The following is a 20,049-nucleotide window of genomic DNA, read 5'->3' on the forward strand; positions in this document are numbered from 1 at the left end:
GACCCTGGACCACAAAACCAGTCTTAAGTCGCTGGGGTATATTTGTAGCAATAGCCAAAAATACATTGTATGGGTCAAAATTATCGATTTTTCTTTTATGCCAAAAATCATTAGGAAATTAAGTAAAGATCATGTTCCATGAAGATTTTTTGTAAAATTCCTACTATAAAAATATCAAAATGTAATTTTTTATTAGTAATATGCATTGTTAAGAACTTAATTTGGAGAACTTTAAAGGTGATTTTCTCAGTATTTTGATTTTTTTGCACCCTCAGATTCCAGATTTTCAAACAGATGTATCTCGGCCAAATATTGTCCTATCTTAACAAACCTTATATCAATAGAAAGCTTATTTATTGAGCTTTCATGTGATGTATACATCTCAGTTTTGTAAAATTTAACCTTATGACTGGTTTTGTGGTCCAGGGTCACAAATAGTTCCCGTTCCCAAACTTATTCCATTGGTGGAGCCAGAAGTTTACACTACCAGTCAAATGTTTAAAAAAAAAAAACAGTAAGATTTTTAATGTTTTTAAAGAAGTCTATTTTGCTCACCAAGCCTTCATTTATTTGATCTAAAGCACAGCAAAAACTGTAAAATTTTGAAATATTTTTCTATTTAAAATAACTGTTTTCTATTTGAATATTTTAAAATGTATTTTATTCCTGTGATTTCAAAGCTGAATTTTCATCATTAAATGATTCTAATATGCTGATTTGCTGTTCAAGAAACTTTATTATTATTATTATTATTATTATTATCAATATTTAAAACAGTTGAATACATTTTTTCAGGATTCTTTGATTAATAGAAAGATCCAAAAATCAGCATTTATAAGAAATAAAAACCTTTTGTAACATTATACACTATACTGTTTAAAAGCTTGGAGAAAGTATTATTAAAAAAAAATTGTAAAAAAAATTATACTTTCATTTTAGCAGGGGTGCTTTAAATTGATCAAAAGTGATGATAAAGACATTTATAATGTTACTAAAGACTTTTTTTTTCGGATAAATGCTGTTCGTCTGAACTTTCTATTCATCAAAGAAACCTAAAAAAAATTCTACTCTGTTTTCAACATAATAATAATGATAAAAAAATTTTTGAGCAGCAAATCAATATTAGAATGATTTCTAGAATATTAGAAGGATCATGTGACTGGAGTAATGATGCTAAAAACTCAGCTTTGAAAACAAGAATAAATTACATTTTAAAATATATTCAAATAGAAAATGGGTATTTTAAATAGTAAAAATATTTCAAAATTTTACTGTTTTTGCTGCACCTTTAATCAAATAAATGCAGGCTTGGTGGGCAGAACAGACTTCATTAAAAATCATACTGTTCAAAAACTTTTGACTAGTAGTGTAGTACAACAGTAACAAAAAACTACTGTATTTTGCCAGAAACTATTGCTCTAGAAAGCAGCAATATGACACATTTACAGCTAGTGCTAAACACCATTTCCCGGATCTGTTCACGGCATTTTCCGGGCTGCACTTGGCCAGTTGGCGTCAATAGAAGAGGACTGTTGTAACTAGGGCATGACAAGGAACTTCAAACATGCAGCATCCTGAACAGACACAATAAAATGATATGCGTGGCCTGAGTGAGTGGCGTGGAATGCCTGCTGGTGCAGAGCCCTTCTGCAGCTGTTCAGAGACACAGACATGTCAGTACAGCTGGACGGACTGACATCAGATTCTCAAGCCTTCCTCAGATTACACGGAACAACTGGACGAGGGTTTTATTCCGAACGAGACACAAACAGCACAAACAATTAGCCTGACAGGCATTTAGAGCGCTGATAAACATACTACAGAAAAAGAAACTCCTAGTGTGCAATGAAATAAAGACAAATCTACATTCGTTTTCCACATCTTGAAATCCTGAAGGTCAGAAGCTTTTTTCCAAGAGTTGCTCAGTAGTGCGGTTGAGGGATATTGGCGTATGACTCACTGATTTGGCCAGAACTCGTCCCGGCCAATTTGGCAACACTGCTACAGAAAACGCACAGCATGCTCTTTTCTCTGAAGTTCAGAAGCAAGTATCTATGTATTAGTGATGCGCGGATGGCGGTTATATCCACGGGCGCTGCGGATAATCCGCTGGTCGGGTGGGTCGGGTAATAAAAAAATGGCACAGCAGTCTGATCTTCTTCATTCATATTTAAGCGCGAATGAGAACCGTTTCGCGGGGGATACAAGGTGTATAAAAAAAAAAAAAAAAAAAGAATATTCGAATCTCAAAATTTAAAATCGAATGCCAACCCACCGAACGAATATTCGAATAATCGAATATTCTGGTCCAGCCCTACTACACATTTTGAAAATGTACCTGTGTTTCTTCTGAGTTTCTTTAGGTGTGCTGTTTTGACCTTGATACCAGAAATACATTATCAATCGCTCTTTACGTTGCATGTATTAAAATCAGAACAAAGGATGATTCTTGAGTTTCGATGCCTTGCTGGTTATTTTTATTTTTTTTTTAGTTTTAATCAGGCTGTTCGTCTGGTCGGGCAAGTAAAAAAAAAAAAAAACTAGCTGGAATGCTGGTGGTACCTATATTTGTTACTATAATTATTGAGAACATTATATACAGAAAAAAGGCAGTTTGACCTGTAACTTTAGCACATTATTTAAAAGGCGATTAGCAAAGATTCATATCAAAAGAAATTACACTCACTTCTTCTGGTGGAGATGAAGCAAGAACACGAATAGTTACAGACTAATTTTTCAGCAGCAGCTTTGCAACTGACCCTCGTTTTTAAAGCAGTATGGTGAGAAATGATTTGCATAAACATGAACCCATTTAGGTAGATCGGCGGCCACATTCCCTCAGTGCCGTCAGTTTACTTCTGACTCTGGGCGGGTCTATGCTAAAACACTACTGTCTATCAACTATCGCAGGAGTGGCCTCTGTCGGTGTTACGCCACAACGACAGGCATCTGAGAACGGCTCGATATGATAAGAGGCAAATTATTTAATTAAAAAACTTAATTAAAAGAAAACTACTTGGTGGATCTTTGTCATTCTAGGGTGGTTGTGTACACACACTCCCAACACACATTTCAGTTCAAACAGCTTGTGAAAGTGCATGTGGCATCGGATGACCCCTTTAAAGTTTTGTCATGTTAAATATAATATATGGTTGCTTTCAATAAACCATTTTTTTACATTCCCTTCTCTTTTAAAGGAACCGTATGTAGGATTGTGGCCAAAACTGGTACTGCAATCACTTTCAAAATACTGTAGAACCATCCCCCATCCTCCCTGACTCGAGGTTGCCAGCTAAGCTGCAGGATCCAGCAGGAACGTAGGCTGCTACAAGGAGCTTCTAATGGCAAGTGACGAGTCCTACACAGTAATTTTTTTTCTTCTGTTAATTATGTTTATGCTTCACGAGAGATGTTTTGCGAAGTAATTATGTATCGCAAAAATTTACTAATGGCGATTAGCCAAATATTTCGTAAAGATGTACTGTAATACTACATTTCAGTCGGAACATAGATTGTTTTCATACCCTGCTAGTGGTGCGATATAAAGCTTTTTATTAACGCATTTAGCACGGCCGACCGTGGAAAAGCCACTGTTTACGGAAGCAAAGTTAGCCAAACATAGATGAATCTTACCTGTCCAGGAGAAAATTAGCAACGTTGGCGTCTGTCTTCAAATTCTTCTCCGTTTTCAGCCGTCTCCATCTTTCAAAGGCATCTCCTATACAAATCCTTATTTTATTTCGGACTTTGTCACGACGTATTTCGGATTCATAACGAGGTCTTTTAGGTTGCGTAACGTTATACATGTTTTATCCGACGCGTTCTTAGCTGCAGCTGTAACTAGAGCAGAGCTGGCAACCCGGGATGACGAAACTCTACTGACTTCGTGATTGGTAGATAGCTGGAGGGTGGAGCCTCAGACCAAAACACAAAATGACAACAATAACATCAGTCGTGGGCTGCAACTGTCACTTTTAAATGACAATATCCTGGCTGGACCACTGTTGTCAGTGATATAAGTATTTTAAATGAACATGATTTCTTAATTTCTAGTGACATGTCAGGGCCATTTTATGATTAACTGAAATAAATTTCTTACATACGGTTCCTTTAAAATATGAAGAAAAGAATCTATAAAACATGTGCATCATGGCACCAACATTTTCTTTAGAACTTGCAATAGTCTATAGTTCGCCATCACTTTTATCAAAGAACAGAACCACAGAAACATATTTAATGGGTTTTTTTTCACAGTAGGAAAAACAGTAGTATCTGTAAAAGTTTGACTTAGACTTAAGTAACTATGGTAAAACGGGGTGATATCATCTGTAAATGGCGTGTGCATAACAAAGTTGTGTTTGCATTAGTCTGTGTTGTCTTGTTCTGGTCTAAACGGTTTGTTTTGACAGCAGGGTGTGGTATGACAGTGTCAAGTGTCTGTGTAAGATGGGTAAGTGATGACTGTAGTCGGTCTGTTTGTCTGTAGTTCCACACTGAGTTCTTATCTGCAGCTGATTGACAGAGACTCGCCTGGCCAAGTTCTTGTTTATCGTCATGCTCCATCAAGTTTTCCCATCCCCTGACCTGCAGATGCTGCAGAGCCATTTCACGCCACAGTTACGGCTCGCCACCCTGCAGAGTCACAGCGGCCGTAACACAACCGTCACAGGGTTCAGCGGACAAAGCTCTCAGATCACTTCTGAGCACTTTTATGGCGTCAGTACCGCTCAGTTACAGGGATTTTGCAATGGCGTATTAGTTGTTGTAATTATTCACAGTAAAATTACACTAGTCACAGAGTGTCCATGTGTTTGCAAAGAGGGAGTATAGTGTAGTTTGAATTTAAACATATTTGTAATGCATTGAAAGTGTAAGAGCTACAGCGTTTACATACAGATGATTTAGAGTAGTCGCTGTTGTCTCTCTGCATTAATAAAAAAATACTGAAATTATCATAGCTGTATCCTTTTTAACCAAAAAAGCAAGTTTTATTAAAAAAAATCTTGAAATTTGAATTTGAAAAAGTTTTGAAGTTTGAAAAGCAAGTTTTGTAAAAAAACAAACTTTGAATTTTGGCTTGACGAAGTTTGAAACTTGAAAAAATATTAGAAGTCTTGAAGTTTGAGGCAAGTTTTGTTAAAAGAAACATTGAACTTTGTCTTGTTAAAAGGTTTGGAAAGTCTTTTAAAAGTTTAAAAGGCAGGTTTTGCCAAAACTTTTTTAAAGTCTTGGATGGATCGATAGATTTGAAATTCAAGGAAATTCATTTTACTGTATTATTTCAAACTGAAAAAAGCAAGTTTAAAGCAAGTTGTAAAAGTCTTTAAGTTTGAAAAAGCACGTTTTGTCAAAAGAAACGTTGAACTTTGGCTTGACAAAGTCTTGTTTGAAAGTTGAAAAAATTAAAATCTTGAAGTTTGAAAGCAAGTTTTGTGAATTTTGGCTTGACGATGTTTGAAACTTGAAAAAATATTAGAAGTCTTGAAGTTTGAGGCAAGTTTTGTTAAAAGAAACATTGAACTTTGTCTTGTTTTAAAAGTTTGGATGCTTGAAAGCAAGTTTTGTCAAAAGAAACATTGAACATTGTCTTGACAAAGTCTTGTTTGAAAGTTAAAAAAGAGTTTTAAAAAGTCTTGAGGTTTGGTAAAGAATTTATTATGACAACAAACTGAATTTTGACTTGACAAAGTCTTTTTTGTAAGTAAAAAAAAAAAAGTAATTTTGATAAAGCAAGTTTTGTCAAAGTCTTGAGAAAGTCTAGTTTAAAGGTTTGGAAAAAAGTTTGAAAAGTCTTGAAGTTTAAAAGGCAGGTTTTGCCAAAACATTTTTGAAGTCTTGGATGGATCGATAGATTTGAAATTCAAGGAAATTCATTTTACTGTATTACAGTATATCAAACTAAAAAAAAAGCAAGTTTAAAGCAAGTTGTAAAATTCTTTAAGTTTGAAACATTGAACTTTGGCTTGAACTTTGGTTTTGAAGTTTGAAAGCAAGTTTTGTGAAAACAAGCTTTGAAATTTGGCTTGACAATCTGGTTGGAAATTTGGAAAAAGGTTCTAAAAGTCTTGACATTTAAATAAATTGTGTTCTTTTGAACTTCTTATTAATAATAATAATAAAAAAATCCTGACAAAAATGCATCTCTGTTTTCACGAAAGCATTAAGCAGCACAACTAAGATTGACAGTACTATGAACTGTTTCCTGAGCAGCAAATCACATTGTAAGAATGATTTCTGAGGGATCATGTGACACTGAAGCCTGAAGAAATTCAGTTTTGCAGTAATTAAAACAGTAATTAGATTACATTTGTAAAATAAATTAAAATAGAAAAAACGTATTGTAAATTGAAATAATACTGTATTTTACGATATTACTCTATTTTTAATCAAGTAAATGCAAACTTGAAGGGCATAGGAGACTTTAAACATTAAACAATCTTACTGACCCGAAACTTTTGAACAGTTTTAACATTTTATAGTAGTAAATAAATACCGCAGTGGCCTACAGATTTGCTTTGTCATCTCTCAGTCCTGCTTTTTCTCTTGGCAGCTTTGTCTCATCCTGCATGACTTCTCTATTAAACTACAAAGTGTTCACAAATTAAATACAGCATTTGGCTCGGTTCAACAACGCCATCTTAAGTCCAGCTGCTCTTAAACGACAGCGCACAAACATAAAACAAACATCTTTCCAGATATTTGTTTCCAGAGCATTTTTAAACAGAAGAGTTGACTTTCACTCTTCAGGTCAAATTTGTTACATAAAGTGGGTGGGAAAGAGTACATCAAAATCCAGTAAACAAAAGCCAGTTTTGTTAGTATTTTTGAGGGAAATGTGAAGTTAACTAGTCACGTAACTACAAATACCAAGCAAAAAAAAAAACAAAAAAAAAAAACACTCAGTAAGTCCAGTTAAGCCTGCGGCCCTCCGTTGTTTTGTTTAGTGCAAGTCTCCCGCCATTTTCGGTGTTGTTGTAAGTAAAAGGCCTCTTTTCATAGACATGGAGATCAACAGAGGAGCGTTACGGTTCACAGAAATGACATATCTGGACCAGACGAGTCTTATTTGCAGCAAAAGGCCACATTCAAAAGCTTTCCTGTCTAGTTCTATTCATTTATCTGTGTGTGGTGGGGTTCTGGGTGACTGCAAAACTGAGCCTGGCTGTCTTCACCTCAGCTCTTCAGGCTTGTTTATGTAGCATGTTATTCTAGAGCTCTCGGACCATGAGTTTACGTCCGGACGGCCCGTAGTACTGCAGGGGGATGGGGTTGGTGTTCAGGACAAAGAGAGAATCCAACTTTCTCGCCGTTTTTTTTTCTTTACTGGGTTTGATTGTTATTTCTTTTACTTCCTGCTTTAATAGAATAACATGGCGTCAATTTCAGGCCCGTTTGTGACAGAGGGTTTTTAAAGCGCCAAAACTGTCGACAGCTCTTTACAGCTGCAACACAGCATTTATGCCAAACGTTTGTATATAATTTAAACATATGAGTCAATTAAATTCTCGTTTCGCCTGGTGCCTATTTTACATAAAGTTTTGAGGCCAAACAACACTATTTATAACAGACTTAGGATGACGCAAATCTGTACACGCATACACAAATACGTTATTAGTTGTCGGCTATCGGCCAACGGTGAGTTGTTTAAACAAACACACTCAAGTTGTCGTTCTTTCGCCACAAACCTGAGAGCAGACATCGGGTAAATAATCTCCTCTCATCTCTGTTTAAAGCAGCCTCCCCGTGAGGAGCCGTGCGAAGAGAAGTGAAAAGCGGAGACAGCGTCTCAGTGTGTGTACTGTTTGTTTGCGTTAGACTGCTGTTTGAAGAGGAAACACGAGATCACGCCACACCGCGAGCTCGAATTGAAACAAAAACATTAATAATGCAACGATTTATAGAGCAATACAAGCTTCACAAGACATCACAGAGATATCAGGCTGATTTTAAGTGAAGACAAAGATTTAGTTTTTCTAGGATGTACAGTTGAAGTCAAAAGTTTACATATGCTTGATTCTTGATACTGTTATTACCTGAATGATCCACAGCTGTTTTTTTGTGTGATAGTTGTTCATACATTCCTAGTTTGTCCTGAACAGTTAAACTGCCTGCTGCTCTTCAGAAAAATCCTTCAGGTCCCACAAATTCTTTGGTTTTTCAGCATTTTGTGTATTTGAACCCTTTCCAAACTCATATGCAACTATTACAGAAAGTTCAAACACTCACTGATGCTTCAGAAGGAAACATGATGCATTAAAAGCTGGGGGGTGAAAACTTTTGTTATATTATATATTTTTTCATTTAGTACTGCCCTTCAGAAGCTATAGAAGGTACTTACATGTTTCCCAGAAAACAAAATCAGTTAAATTTACCCTGAACTTCAAATTCCAAAAGTTTTCACCCCCGGCTCTTAATGCATCGTGTTTCCTTCTGGAGTATCAGTAAGCGTTTGAACCTTCTGCTTCTGTAATAGTTGCATATGAGTCCCTCAGTTGTCCTCAGTGTGAAACGATGGATCTCAAAACCATATAGTCATTTTTGGAAAGGGTTCAAATACACGAAAATGCTGAAAAAACAAAGAATTTGTGAGACCTGAAGGATTTTTCTAAAAAACAGCAGGCAGGTTTAACTGTTCAAGAGACAAAGTATGTAAACTTTTGAATGGGGTAATTTTTAAAAATGCAACTATTATTTCCTCTTGTGGACTATGTAAACATCTTTTACGTGAAATATCTTATTCAGGTCAGTACTAAATATAATATGATCCCTCTAATTTTGGTAAAATAATTCACAATTTGCAGATTCTGCAAGCTGTATGTAAGCTTTTGACTTCAATTGTAATCTTAATAATTAATACACATTAAAGTAGTCATGTATTCTACTTTTATAAGTAAAGGTTCCCTAAACTGAAAGTTGTCTCTGTCTGACCCTTCAAATTAAATAGTGACATTGCCAGAATTAAAATAATTCCATATATACAAACAAATACATTTCTATACACTATATTCACATGTTTATTAGATGAAAAATGCAGTAAATAGTAATATTGTGAAACAATTTAAAACAACTGTTTTTATTCTAATATATCTTAAAATATTTCTACATTGATACATTTCTTTTAATTTAAATATTATATTTATTATATTCTAATTTATTTCTGCGGTGGTCAGCAGTCATTACTCCAGTCTTCAGTCTGAAATATTATTGCAATTTTAAATGGTGGTTTTCTATTATAATATACTTCAAAATAGAATTTATTCCTGTGATGCAACACTAAATTTTTAACATCATTACTTCAGTCTTCAGTGTCACATGATCCTTCAGAAATCATTCTATTGAAACATTTTTGAATGTACTCTATATTACATTATATTTGATCTTTGTCAGACGATTTTAACCAATCATCTACTTTGTTCTAGCAGAATTTCTACTTTCAAGTAAAAACGAAAGCATGCTTTAAGTGCAAAAGTGACAATATAAGTGTAGAAGATATCCACATTCTCACACCAATGAGAATAAGCCTATAAAAATGAGAAAAGAAACACCGACATGGTGACTTCATCGAAGCGTGATTATTCCCGCATGCTCTGCATAACAACAAGCTCGAATCGGCATCAAAATTCTGCACCACATTCATTCAAGTCACAAGTCACTTATTTGCATAGTAGTTAAAAACACAGTACACTGTTCTCATATGGTACATGTATACTTTGCTTAACCACACGTGGCTGTAGGTATGTTATCGTTATAGTAAAGACCTGGACATGACGGATGAAGAAAGAGAGCTCACACAGAGCTGGGGTTAACACGGCTCTTCTGGAAAGCCCAGCTCCTTGAATGATGTTTTGATCCCAGTAAAAACAGAACGGCCAAGCAGCTTGGAAACAGTTTATCTGCGTGGCCCTCGAGAGGCGGGCTGCATGTGTGTGTGTGTGTGTGTGATGTGTGCCCTCACCCCCTTCCTGTGCTGCATAGAGGGGCCAATATTTCACACACAAGAGCCCAGTGTTTAACGGATGTCCACTTTCACCTCAGCATAGAGACTCTTTCATGGGTTGTGCAACTTTCCATTTCTATGTAGCATCTCTTTGAAAACAGACATAAACAATGTATTTTCACATTTCTTTTTGTGTTACATAAAAAAAATAAAACAATGAAAAATAAAGTCAATATTTTTAAAAGCTACAAGTGACACAATTTAAGACATAAGTCTATGAAACTATAAAATATGTTTTTTTGATTTAAGATTTACTAATTACATTAAACAGTGTTCTTTGTTTTTAAAGATTGAATTTAAGTACGTGATATGATTGCAAAGATAATCGGAATGCGAAAACAGTGAAAATTAAAATCTAAAAAAATAAACAACTATATATATAGTTTGGCATCAGTATGATTTTTTATGTTTTTTAATGATTTTTAAAGTTTTTTAAAGTATCTTATGCTCATCAAAGTTCCATTTATTTAATCAAAAATACAGAAAAAAAGGTAATATTATGACATATTATTGCAATTTAAAAAAATCTGTTTTTTTTTTTAATTTTAATTTTACTTTAAAATATGTGACCCTGGACCACAAAACCAGTCTTAAGTCGCTGGGGTATATTTGAAGCAATAGCCAAAAATACATTGCATGGGTCAAAATTTTTGACTTTTCTTTTATGCCAAAAATCATTAAGAAATTAAGTAAAGTTCATGTTCCATGAAGATTTTTTGTAAAATTCCTACTGTAAACATATCAAAATGTAATTTTTGATTTGTAATATGCATTGTTAAGAACCTAATTTGGACAATTTTAAAGGTGATTTTCTCAGTCTTTTTGATTTTTTTGCATCCTCAGATTTCTGATTTCAAATAGCTGTATCTCGGCCAAATATTGTCCTATCCTAACAAACCATACATCAATGGAAAGCTTATTTATTGAGCTTTCATATGATGTATAAATCTCAGTTTTGTCAAATTTAACCTTATGACTGGTTTTGTGGTCCAGGGTCACATATGATTTATTTCCGTGAATTCTCAGCATCATTACTCCAGTCTTCAGTGTCACACAATCTTTCAGAAATCCTTCTAATATGCCGATTTATCAATGTTGTAAACAGTTGCGCTGCTAATATATATTTTTTGGAACGTGTGATACTTTTTGCAGGATTCTTTGATGAATTAAAAAGTTTAAAAGAACAGCATTTATTCAAAATAGAAATCTTTTGTAACAATATAAGTCTTTAATATCACTTTTTATCAATTTAATACATCCTTGCTGAATAAAAGTATTAATTTCTTTCAAAACAAAGAAAGTTACTGACCTTAAACTTTGAAAGATAGTGTATATTGTTACAAAAGATTTCTGAAGGGACAACTGTTTCCAACATTGATAAATCAGCATATTATGATTTCTGAAGGATCATGTGACACTGAAGACTGGAGTAATGATGCTAAATATTCAGCGTTGCATCACAGGAATATTTTATTTTAAAGTATATTATAATAGAAAACCAATTTTTAAATTGCTAAAATATTTCACAATATAAGTATTTTTCTGCATTTTTAATCAAATAAACAGCCTTGATTAGCAGAAAAGTCTTCTTTAAAAAAAACCACTAAAAATCCCAAACTTTTGAACGGCACTGTAGATAAATTAAAAAAAGTCAAACAGTGTAAATACCTTAAAGGAGGAACCTGAGCCATATCTAGAAAAAATCATAGAAACCTAAGCCTATTTTAACCAATCACTCATTTAAATGATATAAAATCAGTCGCTGATTAATAAAAAAATCTTTGCATAAATACATAAATAAAATAAAATGTAAAAAATAATAATATCCAATAGCAGTCAGCATATCCACAGGACTAATATAGAGTAAAAAAAAAAAAAATGGTCAAATGAATCAGAAAAGTAGACATGTCTAGAAAAATCACTGAAACTCAAGGCTGTTTTAAAGTGCCCCTATTATGCCATGTTAAAGGTAGTTAATATTGTTGTAATAGTCTCTTAAAACAGGTTTACATGTATGCAAGTTCAAAAAACACTTCAGTTTTCTCAAAAATTAGATTTAATTTTACCCCGTTTCTAAATGATTCGTAAACGACTCGTGTGAAGCAGTTCGAAGAATCAGTCTCTCTAAACCCCACCTTTCAGTGAGCCCTCACCGCTGTGATTGGTCAGATGGTGCAGTCCTTTTGGATTGGTCTACCGCTTCAGCGCAAAACGAAACGCCCATTGGCATAACTGAATGACAGCTGTGGAGACCTGTTAATGCATAGAAAAGATAGCCTCGATTTTACCCTATCAATTCGAGCCGGAGTCTGACGATGAAACGGTTGAAGTGGCACATCGACAAGAAACTGTTTTGCAAGCACGACTGGAGCAGGACGTTTCTCAGTGGGTGTCATATTATAACTGTGGAAAGTGCTTGCAATATGCTTTTGTAAGCGAACCGGGCACACCTCTACGTTGTGAACTTCAACACTGTAACGTACAACCCATAACACTGCGTTAAGCCATCGTTTATCATTATCATTACTTAAACTAATAAGGCAGACAGACAGTCAAGCTGCATCAATCACAATTTTTATACTACATTGCACTCACAGCTGAACAACAGAACTACAGAAACGCAAGTTAGCCGCTTACCAAGACATGTGCGGGGTTGTTACACACCAACGTACACAAAGACGTATTTTGAACGATCGCTAGAAAATACAATCATCAATTATTAATCATACTTACAGGTAGAAGTTCAGAGGAGCAAGCCGGTCCAAATAAACTGGGCACTGATCCATTTTTTAAAACCAAGTGTTTGGTGAATCTCGCGTTGTAACGTTACTCCCCAAGATTGGAAAAACAGTCATCAGTAAAATGACGCGAACACAACACAAGATTGGCATTGGACTGCTGAGGTGTTGAAAAAATTAATGTTAACCACTCATTCTTGGTAGTTTCATCTTTCGGAAGGGCATATAAAACAAATTCACTCTCACAGCGCAGGGCGTCTTCTTGACATGATGTAACGTTAAAGTCCCCCTGAAATCAAAATTAAAGTTTTTTGGCTTTTAGTATGAATATATTAGCCTTAAGATTATCTATAAACTAGTGTACTTTAAAACAACGACAAAATTCGTGTTTACAAGATATGGCATTCAAAACTTACAGTCTCGTCACTTCCGCCAATATGAATCAAGGATTTGGATGATATCACCGTGCACTTCAGCTTCTCATCAAACGTTCTGTCCAATCAAATGCTGTCTAGAGTCCGTATTGTCCCGCCCCCTCATATGTGCGATCGGCATGTATTAAACTACACAGCCTCAGCATGATTATGATCACTATTTTGTTTTAGCAAGAGTTTCATATTGAATCTGTGGGGTAATTTATTAATCTGTGCCTGTCATAAGCTTACAAATGCGGCTTTACCGAGCTCAACGGCTCTGGCCCCAGCAGATATTAATGGAACGCTATTGGCTATTCAAAATAAGTGGGCGGGGCTGGGCGATATGTTTTTGTTTCAGTTAAAAGTACGTCACCACATAGAATAACGCTGCGTGTTTCAAGGCACTTCAGTGGACCTTTAATCCACGTGAAAATGGTAGGCCTACTGTTTGTGGGCGGGCAAGTTGTTTGCGAAATTGAACGTGGGCGGACATTACGCAAATGTGTAGCTCGTGACGTGTGGCCGTTACAGAAAAAAGATTCGAATTGCTGACGACTCGTTTAGGCGAATGTGAGCCGACTCTTTTTTTTGTTAGACAAAAACTTCATTTATAGTGCACTGTCGGCGTCACAACTTTGCAGATAGTTTATGTTCACATACAGCTACATGACACACTACATGAAATATCATATTTGAAAAGGCATAATAGGGGCACTTTAAGGAAATAACCACCAAAGCATCATAGCAACAGGGTAGCATTCTCATCTTTTTAAAATCAGAGAATACATATATCTAAAATATATAGTATAGCTGAATTATTTCATGATTAAAGCATACAACAATCAGCAGACTCAAATTCTCATATAATCCCCAATTTCGAAGACTCCATCTGCCATATCCTCAAGGACTTTTAGCGACCACCGTTATATATGCATCTTTAAATCTTTCCCCCCATCAATGTCACGGCTACAAGCTGAACTGGGACGTGTGAACAGAGCAGCTATTCTCTAATAGGCAAAAAGAGAGATAGTCATCAGAGAGAGCAGCTGTATAACCAGGGGACGCTGCCCAGGTCACGTCTGAACCGATCTGGCTGTACAGTACCACACTACGCCTTTTATTAGACAACACAATTGGCCCATCTGTAGATCGGGCAGAGGTGCAGATCGCTGTCACAGAAGCTCTATTTGTTCAAGGCCTTTCGTCTGAGCTAAAGCTGTGACTAAAAGGCTTTAATGTCATGTACTTACAGTATAGAATTGCAGTGTGAAATTCAGCGAAGACTTTCAGTGCGCTCACCTCCTTTATAAACTCACAAGCGGTTGCCTGTGTGAGCACTGATGAGAAAGTGATAGAAAAGACCTAACAGAGAGGCTTTTGTCAAGGTAATCGGGATGTTTATTGTAATTAGCTTCGTGACAGAACAAAACATCAGTGTGACTGAGCAAAACAGCAAGTGATTTCTACAATGGCACTGAAATTGACTTTCTTTCTTTGAGACACAAAAGAACATATTTTGTTCTTATAATGGAAGTCAATGGAGTCCAAAACAACATTTAGACATTTTCTTCTGTGTTTGGAGTGACTTGAGGGTGAATAAACAATTGAATTTCAATTTTAAAGTTAGCTATCCCTTTAAATGGAGAGCAAACAAGGGCTCTCAAACAGATGCATGCATGCACATGTGGACGTACATAATGTCCAAGCAAACTGCGAACTAACTGCAGGCACTCAAACACAGGTGCACCTCCGGTCTTTCTGCTGTTTCACTGGTGCGTCAAATTACACACTGAGAGAGAAAAAGGGAAAATCCTGGGAGCAAATGTAATGACACAGAACGAGCTGACGTTCAAACACTAATCACGTCCATTCACCCGTCAACACACACTGGCTCTCATCACACACTAATCACACGCGACAGGCGGCACTGAAAGAGTGTGTCTGGATAAACTATATGTCAAATAGATATGGGTAAGCAGGACACAGCAGAATATTTGAACTAATAGATGAGAGGGGAACAGAAATGAGAAATGAAAAAAGGAAGACGTGAAATGGCAGAGGGAAGAAGAAGGAATGCAGAGCACAGAAGTCCAAGTAAAAGGAAAAGGCCAATTTTCTAGGTTTACTTGAATGTCACTAAGCATTAGGGCTTATTGTACACATGCAAAAGTGATTATAAAAGGAATTTTTGTTAATTGTAATTAGAACGAGACGGAAAATTGGCTCAAACTTAAAGGTTGTTTTTAAACTTGAAAAGTTTTACTGAAAAGTCAGGAAGTTTGAAGCCTTAGGTACTTAGTGTTTAAATTTGAGACAGAACGATAGAATGATAGAACAATAGACAGACAGACAGACAGACAGATAGAACGACGTAGAACAGATAGAATGATAGATACGATAGATAGATAGATAGATAGATAGATAGATAGATAGATACAATGACAAAACAATAGACAATGTCAGAACGATGATAGATAGAACGATAGATAGAATGACAGAAATGATAGAAAGAACAATAGAATGATAGAACAATAGACAGACAGACAGACAGACAGACAGATAGAACGACGTAGAACAGATAGAATGATAGATACGATAGATAGATAGATAGATAGATAGATAGATAGATAGATAGATAGATAGATAGATACAATGACAAAACAATAGACAATGTCAGAACGATGATAGATAGAACGATAGATAGAATGACAGAAATGATAGAAAGAACAATAGAATGATAGATAGAACGACAGATATAATGATAGATGATAGATCGAACGCTGGATTGAACGACAGATCGACATAGAATGATAGTTAGAATGAGAACAATTGATAGAACAATAGATAGATTGATAGATAGATAGATAGAAAAACAGAAAGATAGAAGGAACGATACAACGACAGATACAACGATAGATAGATAGTTAGAATGACAGAACGATAGAATGATCGATCGATAGATAGATAGATAGATAGATGATAGACAGAATGAAAGATAGAACAAAGGCAGATTGAACGCTAGATTGAACAACAGATCGACATAGAATGATATAACAACTGATAGATAGAACGACATAGAACGATAGATAGATAGATGATAGGTAGATAGTTAGAACAACAGAACGATAGAACGATAAATAGACATAGATAGAATGACAGAAAAACAGACAGAACAATAGAAGGAACAATACAACGACAGATACAACGATAGAAAGATAGATAGAATGACAGAACGATAGAATGATCGATAGACAGAATGAAAGATAGAACAAAGATAGATTGAACGCTAGATTGAACAACAGATTGAACAACAGATCAACAGAATGATATAACAATTGATAGATAGATAGAACGACATAGAATGATAGATAGAATGATATACAGAACGACAGAACAATATATAGAATAGAATGACAGAAAAACAGACAAAACGTTAGAAAGAACGACAGATAGAATGATAGATAGAACGATAGATACCATGTTGGATCGAACGCTAGATCAAATGACAGATTGAAATAGAAAGATAGATAGATAGAACGATAGGTAGAACGATAAAACAATAGATAGATAGAATGACAGAAAAACAGATAGAACAATAGAAGGAATAATACGACAGATACAATAGATAGACTAAATGATAGATATAACGACAGAATGATAGATAGAATGACAGAATGATAGATAGAATGATAGATATATAAATGATAGATAGATAGAACGAACAAAACAATCGATTTAATGAGAACGATAGATTGAACAATAGAACGATCGACTGATAGATAGATAGAACGAAAGACAGAATGATGATAAATAGAACAATAGATAGAAAGATAGATGATAGATATATTAGAACAATATATAGAACGACAGAACAATGATAGAATGATAAAACAATAGATAGATAGAACGAAAGAGAACAATGATTGATAGAACGAAAGACATAATGATAGAACGATAGAATGAGATAGAATACAGATATAGATAGATAAAAAACAGAACGATAAAAGGAACGATACAACGACAGATAAAACAATAGATACAACGATGGATGGATAGAGAGATAGAAAGATGATTGACAGAGTGATAGCTAGAACGACAGAGCGATATAGACTGACAGAACGATAAAACAACAGAACAGTAGAATGATAGAATGATAGATAGATAGATAGACAGAAGAACAGACAGACAGACAGACAGACAGACAGACAGACAGACAGATAGATAGATAGATAGATAGATAGATAGATAGATAGATAGATAGATAGATAGATAGATAGATAGATAGATAGATAGATAGATAGATAGATAGATAGATAGATAGATAGATAGATAGAACGATAGAACGATAGAATGAGCCTGATCTATATGATCTTATATGTAAGAGTGAATGCAATACAATTTCACCCCAGGGGGAAACAAGAGCAACAATTTACGAAAGAGGGAAATTGGCAGCTGTTGAGACAGAGGTGTTTTCTGTCAGCAAATTGGGGTAAACAGTTTAGGACATGCACTGCAGTTCACAATGTTCTCTTATGCAAGACGTAATAAAAAGCACTAGAGAGAGAACGCTTTCTCAGCACAGATTTTATTATGTCTAATCTGCAGCTCTGTGCTCCATCTGCACACATACAGTACAGCACTAATGTGCAACAGACACTTGCTCTGTCTATTTCCTATTCATTTAGAATCTTAGTCAAAGTTTCTTGCATTTAGAGCTACATATTTACATGTGTATGTGTTTATGGTTGTGGCATCCTAAATATGACAGTTTATTTTGCATGACTGTATGCATGTATGCAAACACTCAGCCTGTCCTAATGGGATGCAGGTATGTATCCAAGCTTGTCCTACAGCTCCAGCCCAACCTTCAAACTAAATGATGCATATGCCATCTCAGCAGCTGCTGTCACAATGATTTGTCTTCTGTTGTGCCCCTTCACACCTGACTGAAGTTTATAAAGCTGACTCCAGCATCTCTGGACCCCTGACGCCCAGACATGAGGACACACACTTCAGACAAAAGTGGACAATCATGCTGTGACCAAAACAAAAGAACAATGCAGACAGTGTTGCCCTATAGGTACACTGCCATCTAGAGGCTGCAGAGCGAACTGCATGACTTTACTGTAGTGGGGCTGAGCTGTACTCGTCCTGCATGCTTTGAGACATGAATAACACATCAAATCGAGGGAAAATATAAAATTACAATTTTCAGTTCTCAAATTAAAACATGGGACTCGTTTCTTTTCATTTTAGTTTTTAGTTCAATAACTTTAGAGCCATAAAACATGATTTGCAACTTATTGGTCATGTCAGGTGACAATGAAGGAGCAACATTTACATTTTAGAGATTATCTGATTGGAGGAAAAACAGTTTATTCTGCAACTTTTAGAAGCAAACAAACATTTTTCAGACCAGACTCTGTGTGTATGTATGTATTTGTACCTGGTTCCTCTTTGTCTTCATACTGCCTCACCAGGATTGGTGTGGGACTGTGGGCCGCCTGTGCCGTCTGGAAGCTCTAAACAAAAAAATGAGAGGAGATGAGATGAGACAAGAACAATAGCGGAGGAGCGGGGCGTCGGGTGGACACTGTATGCAGAGGGATTATACAGGAACAGAGGGGAAAAACATTGTTTTAATCTCCCTCATTCAGGGGGGTAAATCCCCACATATGGGCGACCTACAGACCGAGAATCCTGGGTTAATGAGGGTCTCAGGAGTTTCCACACACCACCAAAGAGACCGCTTTGTTTTTGTGATTAAGAGAAAAGCAGCGACAGAGGTCAAGCCTGAGCAGATATCACTAAATACTACAGAGATAACCAACACTCGCTTACTTTAAAATAACTTTAATAAGTTCTTTAAAGGGACCGTTCATGAAAATGAAAATTAATTACTCGCCCTCAAGTTTTCCAAAACTGTATGAGTTACTTTATTTTGTTGAATAGAACAAAAGAAGAGATTCTGAAAAATGTTGGTAACCAGTTGCTGGTCACCATTGACTGATGAATGATTAAATGATGAAAGTGTCATTTTTGAGTTGCCTCTCTAACATATATGAATAGAATAAAATCTAGAATATACAAACATTTTTTTAATTACTGCTCCATTTATTGCAGGGTTTATTCTTAATTTTAAATATGTTACTGACAAGTAGTTATGTAGAATTCTGTCAGTGTCAATTCAGCAATATACCATGTAAATAAAAATATATTTCTTATAAATCTGGGGTCAGTATTTTTTTTTTCTTTTTGAAAGAAATTAATACTTTTACGCATTAAGGGAGTATACCTTAAATTGACCAAAAGTGACAGTAAAGAGTTTACTTCTTAAGTAAATGCTGTTCTTTTGAATTTTCTATTCAGCAAAATAAAATGCTAAAAAATTGTAGCAGTTTCAAAATAAATTATATTTTAAAATATATTAAATAAAGTGTAAAGTCAGCAACACCAAAGCTCCAAAAATATCAAAAATATTTATTTTTAAAACAACTTTCGCATAGCGTATGTCACGTTTCGAGCACGCAGGCTCTTCATCTGATGTACTTGTTGCTTTTTAGTCGAGCACCCATTTGAGACTGATGTGCGTGCTTTTGTTTAATTTTTTCTTCATTTTAAAATATATTCAAATAGAAAATAGTTCACAATATTAGTGCATTTTTTATTTTTTTTAAACCCAAAACTTTTGAAAGGTAGTGTAAAATATATGAAGTTTCACCACATTTTTAATTATAAACAATCAACAACACTCTATAATGATTCTGTTGCTGTTTTTTATTTTAAATTTTCTATTCTTGAAGGAATGCTGAAAAAAATTGTAGCACAGTTTTAAAATAAATACATTTTAAAGTAAATTCTAGTAGAAAATAGTTATTTTTCATTGGAATAATATATA

The 20,049-nt window shown here is 35.1% G+C and overlaps 1 long non-coding RNA gene across 1 annotated transcript in view; it reads right to left on the reverse strand.

Annotated features, from left to right (window-relative positions):
- The window catches only part of LOC141295637 (uncharacterized), a 40,129-nt gene extending 21,429 nt beyond the window's left edge, over positions 1–18,700 (reverse strand). Inside the window, exon 1 of the long non-coding RNA XR_012341110.1 lies at positions 18,598–18,700. This is a non-coding gene — a long non-coding RNA (uncharacterized lncRNA). The remainder of the gene's footprint in view (positions 1–18,597) is intronic.
- Positions 18,701–20,049: the final 1,349 nt, after the last annotated feature.

The sequence above is a fragment of the Garra rufa genome, chromosome 21 (assembly GCF_049309525.1).
Source record: "Garra rufa chromosome 21, GarRuf1.0, whole genome shotgun sequence".
Classification (NCBI taxonomy): Eukaryota; Metazoa; Chordata; class Actinopteri; order Cypriniformes; family Cyprinidae; genus Garra; species Garra rufa.